The sequence below is a fragment of the Ursus maritimus genome, unplaced genomic scaffold (assembly GCF_017311325.1).
Source record: "Ursus maritimus isolate PB19 unplaced genomic scaffold, ASM1731132v1 scaffold_5, whole genome shotgun sequence".
NCBI classification, from domain to species: Eukaryota; Metazoa; Chordata; class Mammalia; order Carnivora; family Ursidae; genus Ursus; species Ursus maritimus.
The window spans coordinates 79,715,374-79,737,262 of NW_024426663.1; the positions used below are offsets into that span (position 1 = coordinate 79,715,374).

General features: G+C 38.3%; 1 protein-coding gene across 3 annotated transcripts in view; it reads left to right on the forward strand.

Annotated features, from left to right (window-relative positions):
- Positions 1 to 21,889, forward strand: part of LOC103680636 (T-cell-specific guanine nucleotide triphosphate-binding protein 2) — an 81,453-nt gene that overhangs the window by 32,833 nt on the left and 26,731 nt on the right. Inside the window, exon 1 of one of the 3 annotated variants that reach the window (XR_005832598.1) lies at positions 13,967 to 14,205. The exons of the other annotated variants lie outside the window; for them this stretch is intronic. The gene's annotated coding sequence lies outside the window, so the exon portion shown is untranslated. Of the gene's footprint in view, positions 1 to 13,966; positions 14,206 to 21,889 lie in introns of those variants that run through there. 3 annotated transcript variants of the gene reach the window in all.

Here is a 21,889-nt window from a genome sequence, read left to right on the forward strand (position 1 = left end):
CTTAACTATAGAGAACAAACCGATGGATATACCAGAGGGGAGGAGGGTGAGGGGAATAAGTGAAATAAGTGAAGGGGATTAAGAGTACATTTATCACGATGAGCACTGAGTAGTGTATAGAATTGTTGAGTCACTATATTGTACCTGAAACTAATATAACACTGTATGTTAACTGTGCTGGAGTTAACAAACTTAATTAAATTAAATTATTTTAAAAAACTTAATAAAAATAATAAATAAAAAATAAAAACAGCTTGGAAAAATAATTGACCTTGATGTGTCATTATGTCTGATTATCCATTTTATGAGTAATCTAGCCACAATTGTTAAGAACAAGGAAATTAAACAGATATAAATTAAATTTTTAAAAAATTTGAGGTACACTTTTAAATCATTTCCAAAACCCTTTTGATACACTAAAACCTTACAGTTTCACTAAGTTCGATTCAGTAGTGATTTAAGTTCATTAAATATCTAGATCATTTTGAAGTAAAATGAAATAATGAAACATTAATTACTGATCATGTTTCTGTAATTTTGGCTTCTTTATTACTGAGAAACAAAAGATAAATATAGGTCTTTTAGCAAACTTTCTTGGCATCTTATATTGAAAGATCATACTATAAAGATATGATGTTGTATGTATAAATTTGCCAATCTAAAGAACACTAGTCTAAAAGACAGTTAACTCATGCTTATCACTTAATTTTCACTAGAAGTTAAATTTTCTGAGGGTTAAGAACTCTAATTAATGTATGTGGTCATAGCAACTAAAAATAGAAAAAAGAAACCTCTCTGAATGAAAGTAAAGTAGGACATGTGTTTTTGGTAAAAAAAAAAAAAAAAAAAAAAAAAAGTTGGGGTGCCTGGCTGGCTCAGTCCAAAGAACACAAGGCTCTTTTTTTTTTAATGATTTTTTTATTATATTATGTTAGTCACCATACAGTACATCCCCGGTTTCTGATGTAAAGCTCGATGATTCATTAGTTGCGTATAACACCCAGTGCACCATGCAATATGTGCCCCCCTTACTACCCATCAACAGTCTATCCCATTCCCCCACCCCCCTCCCCTCTGAGGCCCTCAGTTTGTTTCTCATAGTCCATAGTCTCTCATGTTTCATTCCCCCTTCTGATTTGCCCCCCCTTTCTTTATCCCTTTCTTCCCCTACCGATCATCCTAGTTCTTATGTTCCATAGATGAAAGAAATCATATGATAGTTGTCTCTCTGCTTGACTTATTTCACTTAGCATTATCTCCTCCAGTGCCGTCCATGTTGCAGCAAATGTTGAGAATTCGTTCTTTCTGATAGCTGAGTAATATTCCATTGTATATATGGACCACAACTTCTTAATCCAGTCATCTCTTGAAGGGCATCTCAGCTCCTTCCACAATTTAGCTATTGTGGACAATGCAGCTATGAACATTGGGGTGCATATGGCCCTTCTCTTCACTACGTCTGTATCTTTGGGGTAAACACCCAGTAGTGCAATGGCTGGATCATAGGATAGCTCAATTTTTAACTTTTTAAGGGACCTCCACACTGTTTTCCAGAGTGGCTGTACCAACTTGCATTCCCACCAACAATGTAGGAGGGATCCCCTTTCTCCACATCCTCTCCAACAATTGTTGTTTCTTGCCTTGTCTATTTTTGCCATTCTAACTGGCGTAAGGTGGTATCTCAGTGTGGTTTTGATTTGAATTTCCCTGATGGCTAATGATTTTGAACATTTTTTCATGTGTCTGTTAGCCATTTGTATGTCTTCATTGGAAAAGTGTCTGTTCATATCTTCTGCCCATTTTTTGATTTGTTTATTTGTTTCTCGTGTATTGAGTTTGAGAAGTTCTTTGTAGATCTTGGATACCAGTCCTTTATCTGTAGTGTCATTTGCAAATATATTCTCCCATTCCGTGGGCTGCCTCTTAGTTTTTCTGACTGTTTCCTTGGCTGTGCAGAAGCTTTTTATCTTGATGAAGTCCCACAAGTTCATTTTATCTTTTGTTTCTCTTGCCTTTGGGGACGTGTCATGAAAAAGGTTGCTTTGGCCGATGTCATACAGGTTGCTGCCTATGTTCTCCTCTAGAATTTTGGTGGATTCCTGTCTCACATCGAGGTCTTTCATCCATTTGGAGTTTATTTTTGTGTATGCTGTGAGAGAGTGGTCAGGTTTCATTCTTTTGCATGTAGCTGGCCAATTTTCCCAGCACCATTTATTGAAGAGACTGTCTTTTTCCCACCGGATGTTTTTTCCTGCTTTATCAAAGATTAGTTGCCCAAAGAGCTGAGGGTCCATTTCTGGGTTCTCTATTCTGTTCCATTGGTCTATGTGTCTGTTTTTGTGCCAGTACCATGCTGTCTTTGTGATCACAGCTTTGTCGTACAGCTCGAAATCCGGCATTGTGATGCCCCAGCTTTGTTTTTCCTTTTCAACAGTTCCTTGGAGATTCGGGGCCTTTTCTGTTTCCATACAAATTTAAGGACTGTTTGTTCCAGTTCTTTGAAAAATGTCCTCGGTATTTTGATTGGGATAGCATTGAAAGTGTAGATTGCTCTGGGTAGCATGGACATTTTAACTATGTTAATTTTTCCGATCCATGAGCATGGAATATCTTTCCATCTTTTTATGTCTTCCTCAATGTCTTTCAAGAGTGATTTATAGATTCTAGAATATAGGTCCTGTACATCTCTGGTTAAGTTAATTTCAAGGTAACGTATGGTTTTTGGTGCTATTGTAAATGGGATGGATTCCCTAGTTTCTCTTTCTTCAGTCTCATTATTCATGTATAGAAATGCAACTGATTTCTGAGCATTGATTTTGTATCCCGCCACATTACTGGGTTGCTCTATAACTTCTAATAGTTTGGGAGTGGATTCTTTTGGGTTTTCCATATAGAGTATCATGTCATCTGCGAAGAGAGACATTTTGACTTCTTCTCTGCCGATTTGGATACCTTTGATCCCTTTTTGTTGTCTGAGAACACAAGACTCTTGATCTCAGTGTGGTGAGTTCAAGCCCCATGTTGGATATGGAGCCTACTTTAAAAAAAATTCTTTTTAAATATATGTGGACTGGAGATGCACTTTATTTCTTCAGGCAAAAAAAAGTTGTACAAAAATTGTGAAGAAGGAAACTTTGGAAAGGAATTTTATGCATGGTCAGGACTGATTGACATTTGAATGAATACGATTTGCTACAAATGTAAACTGGTGCAAAATAGAATTTGGTTTCCTATCTGGTAAAAGGACAAAGTTCTGTTTGATTTTCTAACATTTGATCTACTTTTGGTAATAGGTTGTGAAAGTACCCTTACCATTTAAGTGATCTTCCTAGAAAACAAAGTTCCTGTATTTTGCATGGTAGTTATATAGATATATAAGTATTCTAGAATTATGTGAAATTCCTGGAAATTTGACACATCCTGGTATAATGTTATCACTTGTAATTACGCTCTTACCTTCTGAAATTGCTGTCATCAAAACTGAGGCTCACACTAAAAGGACTGAGTATCAGGAAAATGCCCCAGTGGACTCTCATTCAAAAGCAGCCAGTGAAAGTATCTATAAAGATTGTGGCACATGTGGGTAACATCCACTCTGCTGCTGCAAAAATGCCCCTCATTGTGAGATGTCCACCATTGTGATGTCAAGGTAGCATGGCAACACTGTGCTTCTGAATCAGAGAAAATAAGATGGGTATCCAATGGCTGTAAGTTGAACAGTCATGGCTTTGGAAAATGTAAGGCAGTCACTTGATTCTTCCTGACTCTCTGTCAAACACCATTTTTTTTTCATTCCTTCACCCATCAGTGCATTTAAGATGACTCAAACTATGACTAGACATTCAAGAGGAGATTTGTATAAAATTGTGAAAAAAGTCTACCACCAATGTCTGACTTGTCAGGCCCATTATCCTGGAAAAATTACTTTTGCCCCCAGAGGCCTCACACCTCCTCTTTTGGGACTTTTGAACACCCACAGCCCATCTTTATTCAGTTGCCACCAGGTATGTGTTATCAATATGTTTTATTTATGTATGCGTGTTTTCCAGGTAGGGTGAAGCTTTCCCCTGCTGAAAGGCTGAGGTCCTCACGGTGGCAAAGGAACTGTTAGAAATGTGTTTCCAGTGAGGGGTATACCTTCCACAATCTTCAGTAAATTGTCAGCCATTTCATTGGACAAATCATACCATATTTAACAAAAGCCTTGCAAACTTTTTGGAATCATCACTGGCCCTATCACCCTCAATCATCAGGCAAGGTTGAGAGATCTAATGGGATCCTCAAACTTAAAATTTTTAAGCTAGCCAAAAATACTGGACTTCCCTGCCCTGAGGTATTGCCTTTGGACTTGCTGACTGTTTGCAGTGCCCTCTTTGGGTATGTAAACTCACCTCACACAACATAGTCACCGGAAGACGATGTCTATTGGTATAAACTTTCTGTTGATCTCTTTTTGTGTCATGGTAGTATGACCAACTATGTCTCTAATATTTTACACTGAAGCCTATCATCAACAGTTGAAAGAAGTCTTCCCAAATCCCAGTTCAAATGACCCTGTTGGTCATCGTCTAGAGCCTGGTGACTGAGTGGTCTGGAATTGTCATCAGAAGAATACAGCTTGTGAACTCTATTGAAAGGGATCTTACCAAGTGCTCCCAACCACTGGCATTGCTACAAAACTAGAAGGTATTGAATCTTGGATACACATTTCACAGCTAAAGAAGGCTTTACTTGACATCTGGTCCTGAATACATACTAGAGACCTCTAAATCAAACTGATGAGCAAGATAAGTAGCTAACATTGAGGTAGACTGCTTTCACCCAAGACAACAGATCAAGTCTTCATACATTAACTAAATGTGAAACCCTTTCTCCTTTTCCTTTCCTTTACTCTGGGATAACCCTGGAAATAGAATGCCTTCAGCTGTATGTCTGAAGCGGAAGTAAACTCCAGAATTTAAAACAATCTTTTAATTCAGGCTGAGAGAAAAATCTAATCTTGCCCCTAACATTTCCTAACCAAATTAAGAGATCTCATTTGTTGAATCCCCTGGATTGACATAAATAAATTAAAATAGACCAATTATGGGGGCGCCTGGGTGGCTCAGTTGTTAAGCATCTGCCTTTGGCCCAGGGCGTGATCCTAGAGTCCTGGGATCGAGTCCTACATCAGGCCCCTCCCCTGGGAACCTGCTTCTTCCTCTCCCACTCCCCCTGCTTGTGTTCCCTCTCTCTCTGGCTGCCTCTCTCTCTGTCAAATAAATAAATAAAATCTTTAAAAAATAAAATAAAACAAAATAAAATAGACCAATTATGGTCCATTCAGGACTCAAGATTTGCTTCCTTTGCAGGGCCAAGCTTCCCTAGTTAAGAGTAAATTTACATGACAATTTAATCCAGAAACTTTCTTAACTCCTAAAAGATATTTCAGAATCCATTCTTAAAACAATAGATGCCCAACAAACATGCTTATTCTCTGGTCAAAGATTCTCTTGACAATCAACAATCTCAGATTATCTTTTAGCCTAGCAAGAGTTGTTTACTACTGTGACCATCACCACCGGGTGTATCCAGATTAACACTTCTGAGGAAGTTGAAACACAACTACATAAAATCACTAAGCAAGCCATTTGCTTAAAAAGATGACTCCTAATCTTGATGAAGTCCCATAAATTCATTTTATCTTTTGTTTCTCTTGCCTTTGGGGATGTGTCATGAAAAAGGTTGCTTTGGCCGATGTCGTAGAGGTTGTTGCCTATGTTCTCCTCTAGAATTTTGGTGGATTCCTGTCTCACATCGAGGTCTTTCATCCATTTGGAGTTTATTTTTGTGTATGGTGTGAGAGGATGGTCAAGTTTCATTCTTTTGCATGTAGCTGTCCAATTTTCCCAGCACCATTTATTGAAGAGACTGTCTTTTTTTCCACTGGATGTTTTTTCCTGTTGTGTCAAAGATGAGTTGCCCCAAGAGGTGAGGGTCCATTTCTGGGTTCTCTATTGTGTTCCATTGGTCTATGTGTCTGTTTTGTGCCAGTACCATGCTGGCTTTGTGATCACAGCATTGTAGTATAGCTTGAAATCTGGCAACGTGATGTCCCCAGCTTTGTTTTTCCTTTTCAACAATTCCTTGGCAATTCGGGGCCTTTTCTGGTTCTACACAAATTGAAGGGCTGTTTGTTCCAGTTCTTTGAAAAATGTCATTGGTATTTTGATCGGGATGGCATTGAAAGTGTAGATTGCTCTGGGTAGCATAGACTCAAATGCTCTTTCTGCATCAAATGAGAGCATCATATGGTTCTTGTCTCTTCTCTTATTAATGTGTTCTACCACACTGATCGATTTGCGAATGTTGAGGCACCCTTGGATCCCAGGGATGAATTCCACTTGGTCGAGATGGGTAATCCTTTTAATGTACTGTTGGATCCTTTTCGCTAGGATCTTGTTGAGAATTTTGGCATCCATTTTCATCAGGGATGTAGGTCTGTAATTCTTTTTCATGGGTTCTTTGCCTGGTTTGGGGATCAAGGTAATACTGGCCTCATAGGATGAATTTGGTAGTCTTCCTTCTGCTTCTATTTTTTTGGAACAGCTTCACTGGATGTTTTTTCCTGTTCTGTCAAAGATTCATTGCCCAAAGAGCTGAGGGTCCATTTCTGGGTTCTCTATTCTGTTACATGTTCTATGTGTCTGTTTTTGTGCCAGTACTATGCTGTCTTTGTGATCACAACTTTGTAGTATAGCTTGAAATCCGGCAACGTGATGCCCCCAGGTTTGTTTTTCCTTTTCAATAATTCCTTGGCGATTCGGGGCCTTTTCTGGTTCCATACAAATTTAAGGACTATTTCTTCCAGTTCCTTGAAAAATGTCATATCGGTATTTTGATCGGGATAGCATTGAAAGTGTAGATTGCTCTGGGTAGCATGGACATTTTAACTATGTTAATTCTTCCAATCCATGAGCATGGAATATTTTTCCATCTTTTTGTGTCTTCCTCAATGTCTTTCAAGAGTGATTAGTAGTTTCTAGAATATAGATCCTTTACGTCTCTGGTTACATTCATTCCAAGATAATGTATGATTTTTGGTGCTATTGTAACTGGAATAGTTTCCCTAGTTTCTCTTTCTTCAGTCTCATTGTTCGTGTATAGAAATGCAACTGATTTCTGAGCATTGATTTTGTATCCCGCCACATTACTGAATTGCTCTATAAGTTCTTGTAGTTTGGGGGTGGAGTCTTTTGGGTTTTCCATATAGAGTATCATGTCATCTGTGAAAAGAGACAATTTGACTTCTTCTTTGCCAATTTGGATACATTTTATCCCTTTTTGTTGTCTGATTGCTGTTGCAAGGACTTCTACTACTATGTTGAATAATAATGGTGAGAATGGGCATCCTTGTCGAGTTCCTGATCTTAATGGGAAGGCTTCCAGCTTTTCCCATTGAGAATGATATTCACTATAGGCTTTTCATAGATGGTTTTTATGAAATTGAGGAATGTACCCTCTATCCCTACACTCTGACAAAGGAGGAAAAAACATCCAGTGGAAAAAAGACAGTCTCTTCAATAAATGGTGCAGGGAAAATTGGACAGCTGTATGCAAAAGAATGAAACTTGACCATCCTCTCACACCATACACAAAGATAAACTCCAAATGGATGAAAGTCCTCCATGTGAGACAGGAATCCATCAAAATCCTAGAGGAGAGCATAGGCAGTAACCTCTTTGACATGGGCAATAGCAACTTTTCTCATGAGACATCTGCAAAGGCAAGAGAAACAAAAAGAAAAAATGAACTTGTGGGACTTCATCAAGATAAACAGCTTCTGCACAGCCAAGGAAACAGTCAAAAAAACTAAGAGGCAGCCCATGGAATGGGAGAACATATTTGCAAATGACACTACAGATAAAATATTAGTATCCAAGATCTACGATGAACTTCTCAAACTCAATACATGAGAAACAAATAAACAAATCAAAAGATGGGCAGAAGTTATGAACAGACACTTTTACAATGAAGACATACAAATGGCTAATAGACACATGAAAAAATGTTCAAAATCATCAGCCATCAGGGAAATTCAAATCAAAACCACACTGAGATACCACCTTACGCCAGTTAGAACGGCAAAAATGGACAAGGCAGGAAACAACAAGTGTTGGAGAAGATGTGGAGAAAGGGGGTCCATCTTACATTTTTGGTGGGAATGCAAGTTGGTACAGCCACTCTGGAAAACAGTGTGGAGGTCCCTTAAAAAGTTAAAAATTGAGCTACCCTATGACCCAGCCATGACGGGACTGGAGGAGATAATGCTATGTGAAATAAGTCAAGCAGAGAAGGACAATTATCATATGATTTCACTCATTTATGGAACATAAGAAGTAGGAAGTTCAGTAGGAGAAGAAAGGGAAGATGAAAGGGGGGGTAAACAGAAGGGGGAATGGACCACGAGAGATTCTGGATTCTGTGAAACAAACTGAGGGCTTCAGTGGGGGGGGGGGGATGGGATAGGCTGGTGATGGGTAGTAAGGAGGGCATGTATTGCATGGTGTGCTGGGTGTTACATGCATGTAATGAATCATGGAACTTTACATCAATAACTAGGGATGTACTGTATGGTGACTAACATAATTTAATAAAAAATATTATTATTAAGAAAAAGAAGCAGGAAAATTTTCAAGTAAACACCCTAAATTTACACATAAATGAGCTAGAAACGCAACAACAAATGTAGCCTGAAGTAAGGAGAAGGAAGGAAATAGGAAAGATTAGAGCAGAAATAAATGAAATAGAAATTACAAAACCAATAGTACAGATCATTTAAACCAGGAGCTGGTGCTACAAAATATCCACCAAATTGATAACCCCCTTGGCAGACTCACCAAAAAACAAACTAAAAAAAGGCAGGAGGGGACTCACAAAACCAATATAAAAAATGGAAGAGGAAGAACAGCAAGTGATACCACAGGAATACAGAGGATTGTGAGAGAATATTATGAAAAATTATATGCCAACAAGTTGGATAACCTAGAAGAAATGGATAAAGTCCCAGAAACATGAAACCTTCCAAAACTGAATCAGGAAGAAATAGAAAATCTGAAGAGAGAGAGGTTACCAGAAAGGAAATAAAAAATCAGTAATCAAAACTCCAAAGAAACAGAAGTCCAGAACAGACAGCTTCATAGGTGAATTCTAGCAAACATGTAAAGCAGAATTAATGTCTATTTTTCTCAAGTGATTCCAAAATATAGGGGGGAAAAGGAAAATTTCCAAATTCATTATATGATGCCAGAATTACCCTGATACCAAAACCAGACAAAGACACTACAAAACAAAAGAACTACAGGCCACTATTTTAGATAAACATAGATGCAAACATTTTCAACAAAATATTAGCAAGCTGAATCCAACAATACATTACAAAAGTCATTCACCATAATCAAGTGGGATTTATTTTCTCATGCAGAATAAATATTTGTAAATCAATATTTGCAAATCACTTAAAGAAAACCAATCAATGTAATACATCTCATCAATAAGAGAACGGATGATATGATAATGTCAGTAGATGCAGAAAAAGCATTTTACAAAGTACAAGAGTTATTCATGATAAAAAAAAAAACTTCAACAAAATATGTTTGGGGGAAACGAACCCCAACATAATAAAGGCTATTGATGAAAAACCCACAATGAACATCCTATTCAACTACAAAAACCTGAGAGCATTTCCCCTAAGGTCAGGAATAAGATAAGACTGTCTATTCTCACCACTTTTTTTCAACATATTACTGGAAGTCCTAGCCAAGGCAAGCAGACAAGAAAAAGGAAGAAAAGACATTCAAATTGGTAAGGAAGTAAAGCTTTCATTCTGTGCAGATGACATGATACAATATATAGAAAACCCTTAAAAGACTCCACCAGAAAGCTACTAGGAAAGATCCATGAGTTTAGCAAACATACAGGATACAAAAACAATGTACAGATATCCACTGAACTTCTATAAACTAATAATAAAGCAGCAGAAAGAGAAATTACAAAAACAATCCCATTTACAATTACATTAAATATTATAAAATACCTAGGAATACACTTAACTAAGGAGGTGAAAGACCTGTATTCTAAAAACTATAAAATATTGATGATGGAAATTCGAGATGAAACAATCAAATGGAATGACATTCCATGCTCATGAACTGGAAAAACAAATATTGTTAAAATGTCCATAAGATGTACCACAATGTAGAGATTTAATGCAATCCTTATCCGAATACAGTAAGTTTTGCAGAAGTGAAATAAGCCAGTTTAAAATTTGTATAGAGGCACAAAAGATCCTGAATATCAAAGCTGTCTTGAAAAAGAAAAAACAAATCTAGAGGTATCACAATTCCAGATTTCAAGTTACACTACAAAGTGGTAGTAATCAGAAAAGTATGGTATTGGAACAAAAATGGACACAAGATCAACAGAGCAGAACTGAAAGCCCAGGAATAAACCCACACATATATAGTCAATTAATGCACAACAAATGAGACAAGAATATGCAAAGGAAAAAGATCCTTTAAACAGATGGTTTTAGAGAAACTGGACAGCTACATGTAAAGGAATGAAACTGGACAGCTTTTTATACCATCCCCCCAAATAAACTCAAAGTGGATTAAAGACCTAAACAAACTGAGGGCTTCAGAGGGGAGGGGGGGTGGGGGAATGGGATAGGCTGGTGAGAGGTATTATGTAGGGCATGTATTGCATGGTGCACTGGGTGTTATACGCAAGTAATGAATCATGGCACTTTACATCAAAAACTAGGGATGTACTGTATGTTGACTAACATAATATAATAAAAAATATTATTATAAAAAAAGTAATCGCAAACAAACAAACAAAAAATAAAGACCTAAATGTGAGACCTGAAACCATAAAACTTCTAAAAATATATGCAGTAATCTTTTGGACATTTCTCTTAGCAACATATTTATGAATATGTCTCTCCTGATGAGGGAAACTAAAGCAAAAATAAACTATTGGGTCTAAAGCAAAATAAGAAAGCTTTACACAGTGAAGGAAACCATAAACTAAACAAGGCAACCCAGTAAATGGGAGAAGACATTTGCAAATGAAATATTTAATAAAGGCCTAATATAGAAAATGTATAAAGAACTTATACAACTCAACACCAATAAACAAAACAAAAAAATTGATTGAAAAATGGGCAGAGGACCTCAATAGACATAACTCAAAAAAAAAAAAAGGCTAACAAACACACAGAAGATGAACAGTTATGAAAATATGTTCAACATTACTACTCGTGAGAGAAATGTATATAAGAAACCACAATGAGATATCATCTCACACCAGTCAGAAAGGCTAGTATCAAAAAGATAAAAAACAAGTGTTGGTGAGGATGTGGAAAAAGGGAACTATCCTATATTGTCACAGAAATGTAAATTGGTGCAACCACTGTAGAAAACTTTATGGAGTTTCCTCAAAAGATTAAAAATAGAAATACTATATAATCTAGTAATTCCACTACTGGACGTCTAACTAAAGAAAACAAAAATGCTAATTCAAAAAGATATCTTCACCTCTATGTTTATTGCAGCATTATTTACGACAGTGAAAATTCAAGTGTGCATTGATAGAATATTACTCATCCATAAAAAAGATGGCTTTCCATTTGTGATAAAATGGATGGAAATAAAAGGTATTATACAAAGTAAAATAAGTCAGAAAGAGAAAGACAAATATATAATTTTACTTATGTGTGGAATCTAAAAAAAACAAACAAGTAACAACAAAACAGATTGTTAGATACAGAGAACAAACTGGTAGTTGCCAGATTGGAGGTGGGTGGGGGGAAAGGTAACATAAATAAAGGATATTAAGAGGTACAAACTTCCAGTTATAAGTAAATATGTCACAGAGATGAATAGTAAAACATAGGAAATATAGTCAATAATATTGTAACAATGTTGTGTGGTGAGAGATGGTGACTGCATTTACTTGTGGCAAGCTTTGAGTAATGTATAGAGTTGTCGAATCAATATGTTGTGCACCTAAAACTAATACAATGTTTTACATTAATTATTCTTCAGTCAAAAACTGGTGTGTGTGAGGGAGTAACCTCCATGTTGGAGGAGGGAGTTGCTACTTGCAGGGCATCACCAGAGTTTACTGGGTTGATGGCAGATCCAATTTCTTTTTCTTCTTTTTTAAAATGACAGCTTTTTTTTTAACATTTTATTTCTTTATTTAAGGAGAGAGAACTAAAGAGAGAGAGCAAGCACAAGTAGGGGGTCACGGGAGAAGTAGAAGCATGCTCCCTACTGAGCAGGAAGCCCCACATGGGATTTGATCCCAGGATCCTGAGATCATGACCTGAGCCAAAAGCAGATGCTTAACTGACTGAGCCACCCAGAAGCCCCAAAATGACAGGTTTTTTGAGCTATAGTACACATAGATCTTATTCATTCCACTACTTGTCAGTAAAACAGACATTTGTTTAAAAAGACATTAATAAAAATATCTTTAACAGGAGGAGCTTTGACTGTGCTTATCTAGAAAGATTACTAAATAGCAAATGAAGAACCCAAGGTACAGGATGTTGTGTACAGAATGCTGCCATTTTTGTAAAAAGGAGGAAATGGATGTACATATTTGTTCACAGGTTCAAAAATGGACCTGTAAAGATGGCATGGTCCCTCTAGTACAGACATTGATGATTGCCCATTGTATGTGGAGAGACATTTTATTGTATACATCTTACACCTCTTGAATTTTAAACTATATGAGGATTTCTATTCAAAAAATAAATAAAAACAAATAAAGCCAGAGTATGGCTACCAGTGACATAGGGCTGCTCTGTAATGTTTCCACCCCAACTGGGTATACTGTCTATTAATTCCTGTACTAGCCATCCAGAGTTAGCAAATACTCTGGGTTTAAGAGTTCAGCCCTTGAGAAGACTAGTGTCACTTCAGACACCAATTGCACTTCGGGGGATTCCCTACGTCATCTGGACCTCCAACTGACTATCTGCAAATGTGAGGGTTCCTATAACCCCCTCAGGCTTGATAATTAATTAGAATGATTCACAGAAGTCAGGAGAGCTTTTATGTACGAGCATAGTTTTATTAAAAGGATACACATAGGGTGAGGTCTGGGAGAGAGCATACAGCTTCCATGACTCTCCCCATGGAATCAGGGTACACTGCCCTCCCAGAACAACAGTGCAAACACCAACCAAGAAGCCTACTTGAGCATTGGTGTCTAGGTTTTTGTGAGGATTTCATTACATAGACATGATTGATCAAATCTTTGGCTACTTGATTCAACACAATCTCCAACACCCGTTCTCCTCCCCAGAGGTCCAGCTGACCCAAAGTCTCCACCCTCTATTCACAATGGTTGTTCTTCTTGGTGACCAGCCACAGACCTGAAGTTATCTAGGAGCCTGGATGGAATCACTTCATTAGCATAACAAAGTCAGCTCCTATTACTCAGGAAATTCCCAGGAGTTTTGAAGCTCTGTGCCAGGAACCAGGGACAAAGACTAGATACACTCTTATAAGACTTTCATGCCCCATAGAGTGTGGGCTGTCTAAGGTTAACAGGGGGGCCATGAGCATCATTTTCCCAGGACTAAGCCTGTATTCTCTGATTCTGGATTCAGATTCTGTCTGGCCTGGAGCCTGTACTCTGGTTAGTGTGGCCCCTCAGATGTCACTAGAAGCTTCCTGCCTGGGATCCTGTGCCCTCCTCTTACTCATGATGCCAAAACCACACCATATCAATGGCCGTGGTGACTTTCAGTTTCAGTTCCTGGCAATGGCTGTGTTTCTTGGAAGAGGAGCCCTCAGAACTCTGATTTCACTTTCTGTTCTTGCAAATGCAGAGCTCTGCAATGCGATGGCTGCTTCTAACTATTGGCCAGATTCCTGTGAGGGTGGAGCAGAGGCCAGAGATTATTTAAGTGCTGTCTGCTCCTCACATACAGTGGAGATATTTGGGGTGACAGTAAGTACCTTACTCTCTGCGGTGACCACACCAGCACACAGGACCTGTTTCAGTGCTAGGCCAGTCTGTGCAGAGGGGTGCTCCTGCTGTGGGCTGCAGGCAGCACTTCGTCCAGGCTAGGCATTTCCTGTGCTGCCGGGGGACATATTCAGAGCTCAACTCTAACACCAGAAGTCTACTTTCCTTCAGGAGCTGGTAAGCAAGAAATCACTTTGGATTGAGTACAGGTCTAAAAACAAAATTATAGATATGTAGGCCTGAGGTTGGGAGAGTCAAAGTTGGAGAACAGACTTTGTGCCTGTGAACTGCAGAAGGATCATGTGAATGTCAGGGCTGTCAGTGGATAGGGCTTTCCCCAAGGGCTTCTAGATCAGACACCTCCCATCTCAGGCAAAAATACTTTCCCAGGGGAAACAATATATTATCTGTTAAAAAAATAAAATTCAGATCAATAAATTTTAAACTATGATTGGCTTTATTAAATGATTCATGAATTAGGTAGCATCTTATCTACTAAATACAAAGGATCTCCATTGAGCTTTAGGAAAGGAAATATTTTTAAAGGAAGAGGGGAAAGGAAAAAGAAATTATTAGCAAAGAATTCATTGTTTTGGTCAGGTTTGGTCTTTTAAGGGGAAGAGAAAGAGTCCATCAGCAAATTTCCGGGTACTGACCTGGAAATACCTAAGTTGACTGGTAAAAGTATACATTCCTGGGGGAGTGAAGCTGTGGTTAGCTTAGGTATTAGGTCTTGGTTTACTAGGTCGAAGCCTTAAGTGGCTCCTATGTGATCCCATGGCCTTCCTTTTTCACAATTCTGCCTTTTTTTTAAAGATTTTATTTATTAATTTGACAGAGAGAGAGAAACAGTGAGAAGGAACACAAGCAGGGGAAGTGGGAGAGGGAGAAGCAGGCTTCCCGCTGAGCAGGGAGCCCGATGTGGGGCTTGATCCCAGGACCCTGGGATGATGATCTGAGTGGAATGCAGACACTTAACAACTGAGCCACCCAGGTGCCCCCTAAAGTCCTTTTCTCACCGCTAAGGGCCTTCAAGTCTTTGCCTTGTCCCCAGTGGGATGCTTTTATGCTCCTGTGTTATATAACCTTACCAGTGCCAACATATAGTGGCTCCCTCCCCCTTCTGTTTATCTTCCAATATCTGCACGCAGAATCAGGGCTCCCCACTTCATACTTCAAGACCATCAGAGATATTCTGTTTGTAGAGATCCAGATATATATTCTTACATCTCAAGCTGATTTCATGGGTGTTCAGAACGGTTTGGTAGATATCCAGCTAAATTCAGGGGACTGGTTGAAATAGGGTCCCCTACTCCTCCGCCATCTTTTTCTGGTCCACTCTGTTCATATTTTAATTGGATTATTTGTTTTTTGGGTTTTTTAAAGATTGATTGATTGATTCTGGGGGGAGGAGCAGACAGAATCTTTCAAGCAAACTCCCCACTGAACACAGAGCCCAACATGGGGCTTACTCTCATATACCATGAAATCATGACCTGATCCGAAACCAAGAGTTGGATGCTCAACTGACTGAGCCACACAGCCACCCCTGGCTTTTGTGTCTTAAGCTATATCAGTTACTTATATATTTTGGGTAATAACTCTTTATTACATATGCCATTTGTATCTGATCCCATTCAGTAGTCTGTCTTTTAATTTTGTTGATAGTTCACTTTGCTGTGCATAAGTTTTTCATTTTGATGTGATCCCAATAGTTTATTTTTGCTTTTGTTTCCCTTGCTGCAGGAGACCTATCTAGAAAGATGTTGCTATGACCAATGTCAGAGATATTACTGCCTGTGCTCTCTTCTAGAATTTTTATGGTTTCAGGTCTGACATTTAGGTCTTTCATCCATTTTGAGTATCTTTTTTGTGTGGTGTAAGACAGTAGTCCGGTTTCATTTCTTGGCATGTAGCTGTCCAGTTTTCCCACCACCATTTGTTGAAGAGACTGTCTCTTGGCCTTTGTATAGTCTTTCCTTCTTTGTCAAAGATTATTTGGCCATATAATTGTGGGTTTCTTTCTGCATTTTCTATACTGTTCCATTGATCTTTGTGTCTATTTTTATGCCAATACCATACAGTTTTGATTCCTACAGGTTTGTTATATAACTTTAAGTCTGGAATTGTAGTATCTCCAGTTTTTTTTTCCTCTCTCAAGATAGCTTTGGCAATTTGGGGTCTTTTGCCATTCCACACAGATCTTAGATTTCTCATTCCATTTCTGTGAAAAATGCTGTTGGCATGTTTGTAGAACTTGCATTGAATCTGTAGATTTCTTTGGGTAATAGAGACATTTTAACTATATTTGTTCTTCCAACCCATGATCATGGAGTGTCTTTCCATTTCTTTCCATTGCCTTGAATTTCTTTCATCTATCTTTTATGGTTTTCAGAGTACATCTCTTTCACCTCTTTGGTTAAGTTTATCCCTAGATATTTTACTGTTTCTGCTGAAATTATAAATGGGATTGTTTTCCTAATTTCTTTCTGCTACTCATTATTAGTGTAATGTAATGCAACAGATTTCTGTACATTGATCTTTATCCTGTGACTTTATTGAATTCATTTATCAGTCTAAGAATTTTTTGGTGGAATCTTTTGGGTTCTCTCTATATATCATTTCATCTGCAAATAGTGAAAGTTGTACTTCTTCCTTACCAATTTGGATGCCTTTGATTTCTTTATGTTGTCTAATTGCTGTGGCTAGGACTTTCAACACTATGTTGAATTAAAGTGGTAAGAGTGGACATATTTATCTTATTCCTGACCTTATGCCTTTTATTATGTTGAGGTGTGTTCCCTCTAGACCTATTTTGTTGAAGTTTTTTATCTTAAATGGATATTATACTTTGTCAAATGCTTTTTCTGCATCTATTAAAATGATCATATTATTTTTACTTTTTCTTTATTGATGTGATGTGTCACATTGATTGTTTTGTGAATACTGAACCAACTTTGCATCCTAGGAGTAAATCCCATTTGATCATTCTCCTAATTTATTTTTAAAAAACATTTCGTAACAGAGGTAACATCAGCATGTTTACTTGACTTCATGTAAACACAGGTAGAATAAAAATGTTACTTTTAATGCTTATAACTCTAAACACATGTTTATTTTATTTTATTTAAAGATTTTATTTATTTATTTGAGAGAGAGAGAAAAAGAGAGCACGAGTGAGGGAAGGGGCAGAGGGAGAGGGAGAAGCAGACTCCCGACTGAGCAGGGAGCCTGATGCAGGGCTCCATCCCAAGATCCTGAGATTATGACCTGAGCCAAAGGCAGATGCCTAACTGACCTAGCCACCCAGGTGCCTCAACATATGTTTATTTTAATTAAATCAACAGCCTTAAATTAGTTTTGATACTGAATATTTTTCTGAATCACATGAACTTGAAAAACATTGAAGTTAGTTTCCTCCTTTCTGAGAGTTTTAGAAAGCTCAATCCTTGTAAGTGCTTGCTTTCAAACCAAATAAATAGAGATCTTTTACAACAAAATTCTCCAGAGGAAGGAAAATATCACACATTTACAACATACATACATATATATAGTATATATACTAACACACAAAGACCTTATAGTTACCAATATTTGTGGAGAAATTTTTAATCCTGAAATTAAATTTAAGGAGGCTGTGCCAGAGTTTGGGCACAACATGCATTATTTGGCAGTTTGTATTATAAAGGACATCTTTCCCTTTTTCCTTGTTTACTTTCCACCAATTGCGGGTGTATTTATATTTCAAAGACATGATAAGATGTATAGCTTTAGGGAGCAGAGAAGGAATGCAACTTCCTCTAAGAAAGATTGAGGCTTCCTAAGACCAATAATTCACAAACTCTTTGAGATAAACAGGGGAAGATTTGGGGTTGGCAAAGGAATACGGGAACTTTGACTTACCTCTGGAGCTGACTTTTGTTTATGGTTTCTGTAAAGGCAGATCAGACAAAGGATAACTTAGACTGAGTATTCAAATAAAGGAGGATAGTGGAAAGCAAAAAGAATTACATCAGTCTTATAGTCTTTGGTATTGGGTACTTTGTTTGTTGCTGTTTTTTTTTATACTTCTTTTTTTATCAGCTTTTTCCAATGACACCTCCAATGGTACTTTTGGAATTTTGAAATCTGTGATTTTAGGGAAACTTCTTAAGTGATCTTACCTAATTGGAATGTTCCTCATAATGGCCATTGTAATTCTAGGCTGTAATTCCCCTGAGGGCAACAGTTTGGTAGGACCTTAGCCATAAATGGGGTTTAACACACAATTCTGTCCAGTCATATCTAGCCACAAAGAGGGGGAAATTCACACATTTTTGTCTGGCCTTATTTTGTGGCTCTCAACCTGAAAGTTACCAAGCCAGGTTATTTGGGAAATAAAACAGACTTGTAGGTTTTTATAGCTTTAAGAACCATATTTTATTTAAGCTTTTATTTCAATTCCAGTTAGTTAACATACAGTATATTAGTTTCAGGTGTACAATCTAGTGTTTCAACACTTACATACAATACCTGGTGTTCATCACAAATGCCCTCTTAATACCCATCACTTATTTAACCCATCCCTCTACCCACCTCCCCTCTGGTAACCATCAATTTGGTCTCTGTAGTTAAGAGTCTGTTTCCTTATTTGCCTCTCTTTTTTGCCCCCTGTGATCATTTGTTTTGTTTCTTAAATTCCACATATGAGTGAAATCCTATAGTAATTGTCTTTCTGTAGCTGATTTATGTTGCTTACCATAATACTCTCTAACTCCATCCAAGGCATTGCAAATGGCAAGATTTCATTCTTTTTTGGCTGAATAATGTGCCATTCATCAGTCGCTGGACATTTGGGCTCTTTCCATAATTTGACTATTGTATATAACGTTGCTATGAACATCTGGGTGCATGTATCCCTTCAAATCAGTATTTTTGTACACGTTGGGTAATTGACTAGTAGTGTAATTGCTGGATCATAGGATAGTTCTATTTTTACCTTTTTGTGTACCTTCCATACTGTTTTCCAGAGTGTCTGCTCCTGTTTGTATTCCCACCAAGAGGGTAAGAGGCAGAACCATAATTCTTAGATATTAAATAATGTGCCGGAGGGTAGAGCACTTAACTCTTTGGATTTTTAAGGATCTCATTTATGTTTTGTTTATTTGTTTATTTATTCATTTGTTTAATTACTATTTTTCTTTAAGCTAAGCCTTTACCTCATGTGCATATTAACAGAGACCCACAATACTGGGGTAGTGGAACTGTGGACAGCAGCAGTTGCTAAAGAACTAGGTTTGGGACAAGGATTGAACCAGCACACCTCCAAGAATGGGGACTGTAGTCTGATTCCACACACACAGAGAACTGTAGCACCACCAACAGTTCCCAACTTGGAGTCTGAGTTATAAATCAAGGCCTAGGTTTAGAAGATACTATAGACTGTTCAATAGGGTGCCATTTACACATCACCTCCAATGTCCATCATGGACCAAACCAGTAGGTTCCATTAATGAAGACTCCAGACAGGAAATGGGGAACAGACTAAGCCACTAAAGAGAGGTAAATACAGGCTGTGGATTGGGATCCCAGTGTGGACTTCTGGATTGAACCGAGGGCTAAGAACTGTTGCTCTGTCTGAGCTTTCTGTGTCAGTGACAGAGTGATCCACTAACCCTGAACTGGAAAGGCAATTCAATTAGGATCTCTAAGACAAAAAAATAGCAGAGCTCAAAGCAAAATGGACTGACCTATGGGGTTTGGAAGTGTCAGGAAAGACAGTGAATTCAATAGGACTTGTCGGGAACTATGCTTGTATTTTGTTGTTCCCCAAATAGAGTCAGAAATTTGCATAGGATCTAGACACTGCCACCAAATATGTTAAAAAATAAAATTCAACCAAGTGAATTCTAAAGACCTATTTGGCTTTATTAAATAATTTTTGAATTGGGTAGTATCCCATCCAGCAAATAGAAAGGAGCTCCATCATGCTGTAGAAATTGAAAGGTTTTTAAGTAAAGAGAGAATGCAGAAAAACAATTAATAGCAAAGAATCCATTGTTTTAGGCAAGGTTGCCCTCCTAAGGAGAGAAAAGGGGAATGATTACTACAGTTTTTAGTGCTGACCAGAGCATGCCATGTTGATTGCTGAGAATTACATCCTTGGGGCTTGCAAATGCTCTTAGTTGTTACGTCTTGGTTCACTGATTTGGGGCTTTAACTTAAGTGGATCCATTATGGCCCCGTGGCTTTCTTTCTAACACATCTCTCCACAAAATATAAATCCTGTGTGTCTCACACTGACTTAATTTGAGTCCTAGTTTCACCTCTGCCAACCCAATTGTGTGTTTTTTCTGTGTTTCCTGAGACAGAGCTCTGCCCTTGGATTTGGGCCCTCACCTTGAATCCTAGCTCTGAGCTTTGCTAATGGTAGGACCTTCATTGTCTAATCCTCAACCTCATCATTTGTCCAATTCTTAATTCATAGCAGAAATTATTATAATGTCCTTGTAGTGTTGTTAAGTGAATGAGGAGAGTAATGTATGTAGAGATGCACATCTCAGGTTTATTGGTATGGATTTCTCACATTCTCTCCCATTTCTACCCAGTTGCAGAAGACACACTGCTAGAGATTAATCTGCCAACCCAATTGTGTTTTTTCTGTGTTTCCTGAGACAGAGCTCTGCCCTTGGATTTGGGCCCTCACCTTGAATCCTAGCTCTGAGCTTTGCTAATGGTAGGAACTTCATTGTCTAATCCTCAACCTCATCATTTGTCCAATTCTTAATTCATAGCAGAAATTATTATAATGTCCTTGTAGTGTTGTTAAGTGAATGAGGAGAGTAATGTATGTAGAGATGCACATCTCAGGTTTATTGTTAAGTGAATGAGGAGAGTAATGTATGTAGAGATGCACATCTCAGGTTTATTTGGTGGCAGAATTTCTCACATTCTCTCCCATTTCTACCCAGTTGCAGAAGACACACTGCTAGAGATTAGAATAGAAGTTCCCAGGGATATTAAAAAGTACTCTGTCCTTCCCCCCCCTGCATTACTGTTGCATTACAAAATAATAACAACTTCACATGCAACATCAGGTGAGGTATGGAAACTTAACAATAGGGCATGGCTTTTGTGTGGTTGAAATTTGCTCAGCACACAGAATTTTGCTGTCCATATCTGCTTGCCCTCTTTTTTTTTTTTAAGATTTTATTTATTTATTTGACAGAGAGAGATAGGCAGCAAGAGAGGGAACACAAGCAGGGGGAGTGGGAGAGGAAGAAGCAGGCTCCAGCGGAGCAGGGAGTCCGATGCAGGGCTGGATCCCAGGACCCCGGGATCACGCCCTGAGTCAAAGGCAGACGCTTAACGACTGAGCCACTCAGGCGCCCCATATATCTGCTTGCCCTCTGACCCTGTCATTTAGTTCCTTCTTTGTTTGTTCTGTTCTTCAGGACCTGTCTCAGTCAGATTTCCTCACCCTCTTGCTTATTTTTCCCCCATCCTCTGAGAATGCATGGGCATAAGACTACACCTGATGGGGTTGGAGTCTCACCTTGTTGGCTCCTCCTTGAGTCCCAGGTTGTATATGCCACTTCCACACCCAGGCTTGCTCATTTTGCTTTGTGTGCTGCCTGCTGTTCAAAGGGGGGGGGGAGGTGGTCTCCAAACAGCAAGAGGTGATGCCTGCATGTGCTGATGCTCAGGATTTCCACTTTTCTGTATGTGAAAAATATTCCTGCTGGATAGTCAGAAGTGCTGGCACCATGATTCTTAGTTGCTTAATAGCTTCCCTTTTCATATTTGACAAGCTAGATTCCCACACTTCTCTCTTCTAAGGAGAATGTCTGCATGCCCCGTTCATATGTGTGCCAGTCCAGAC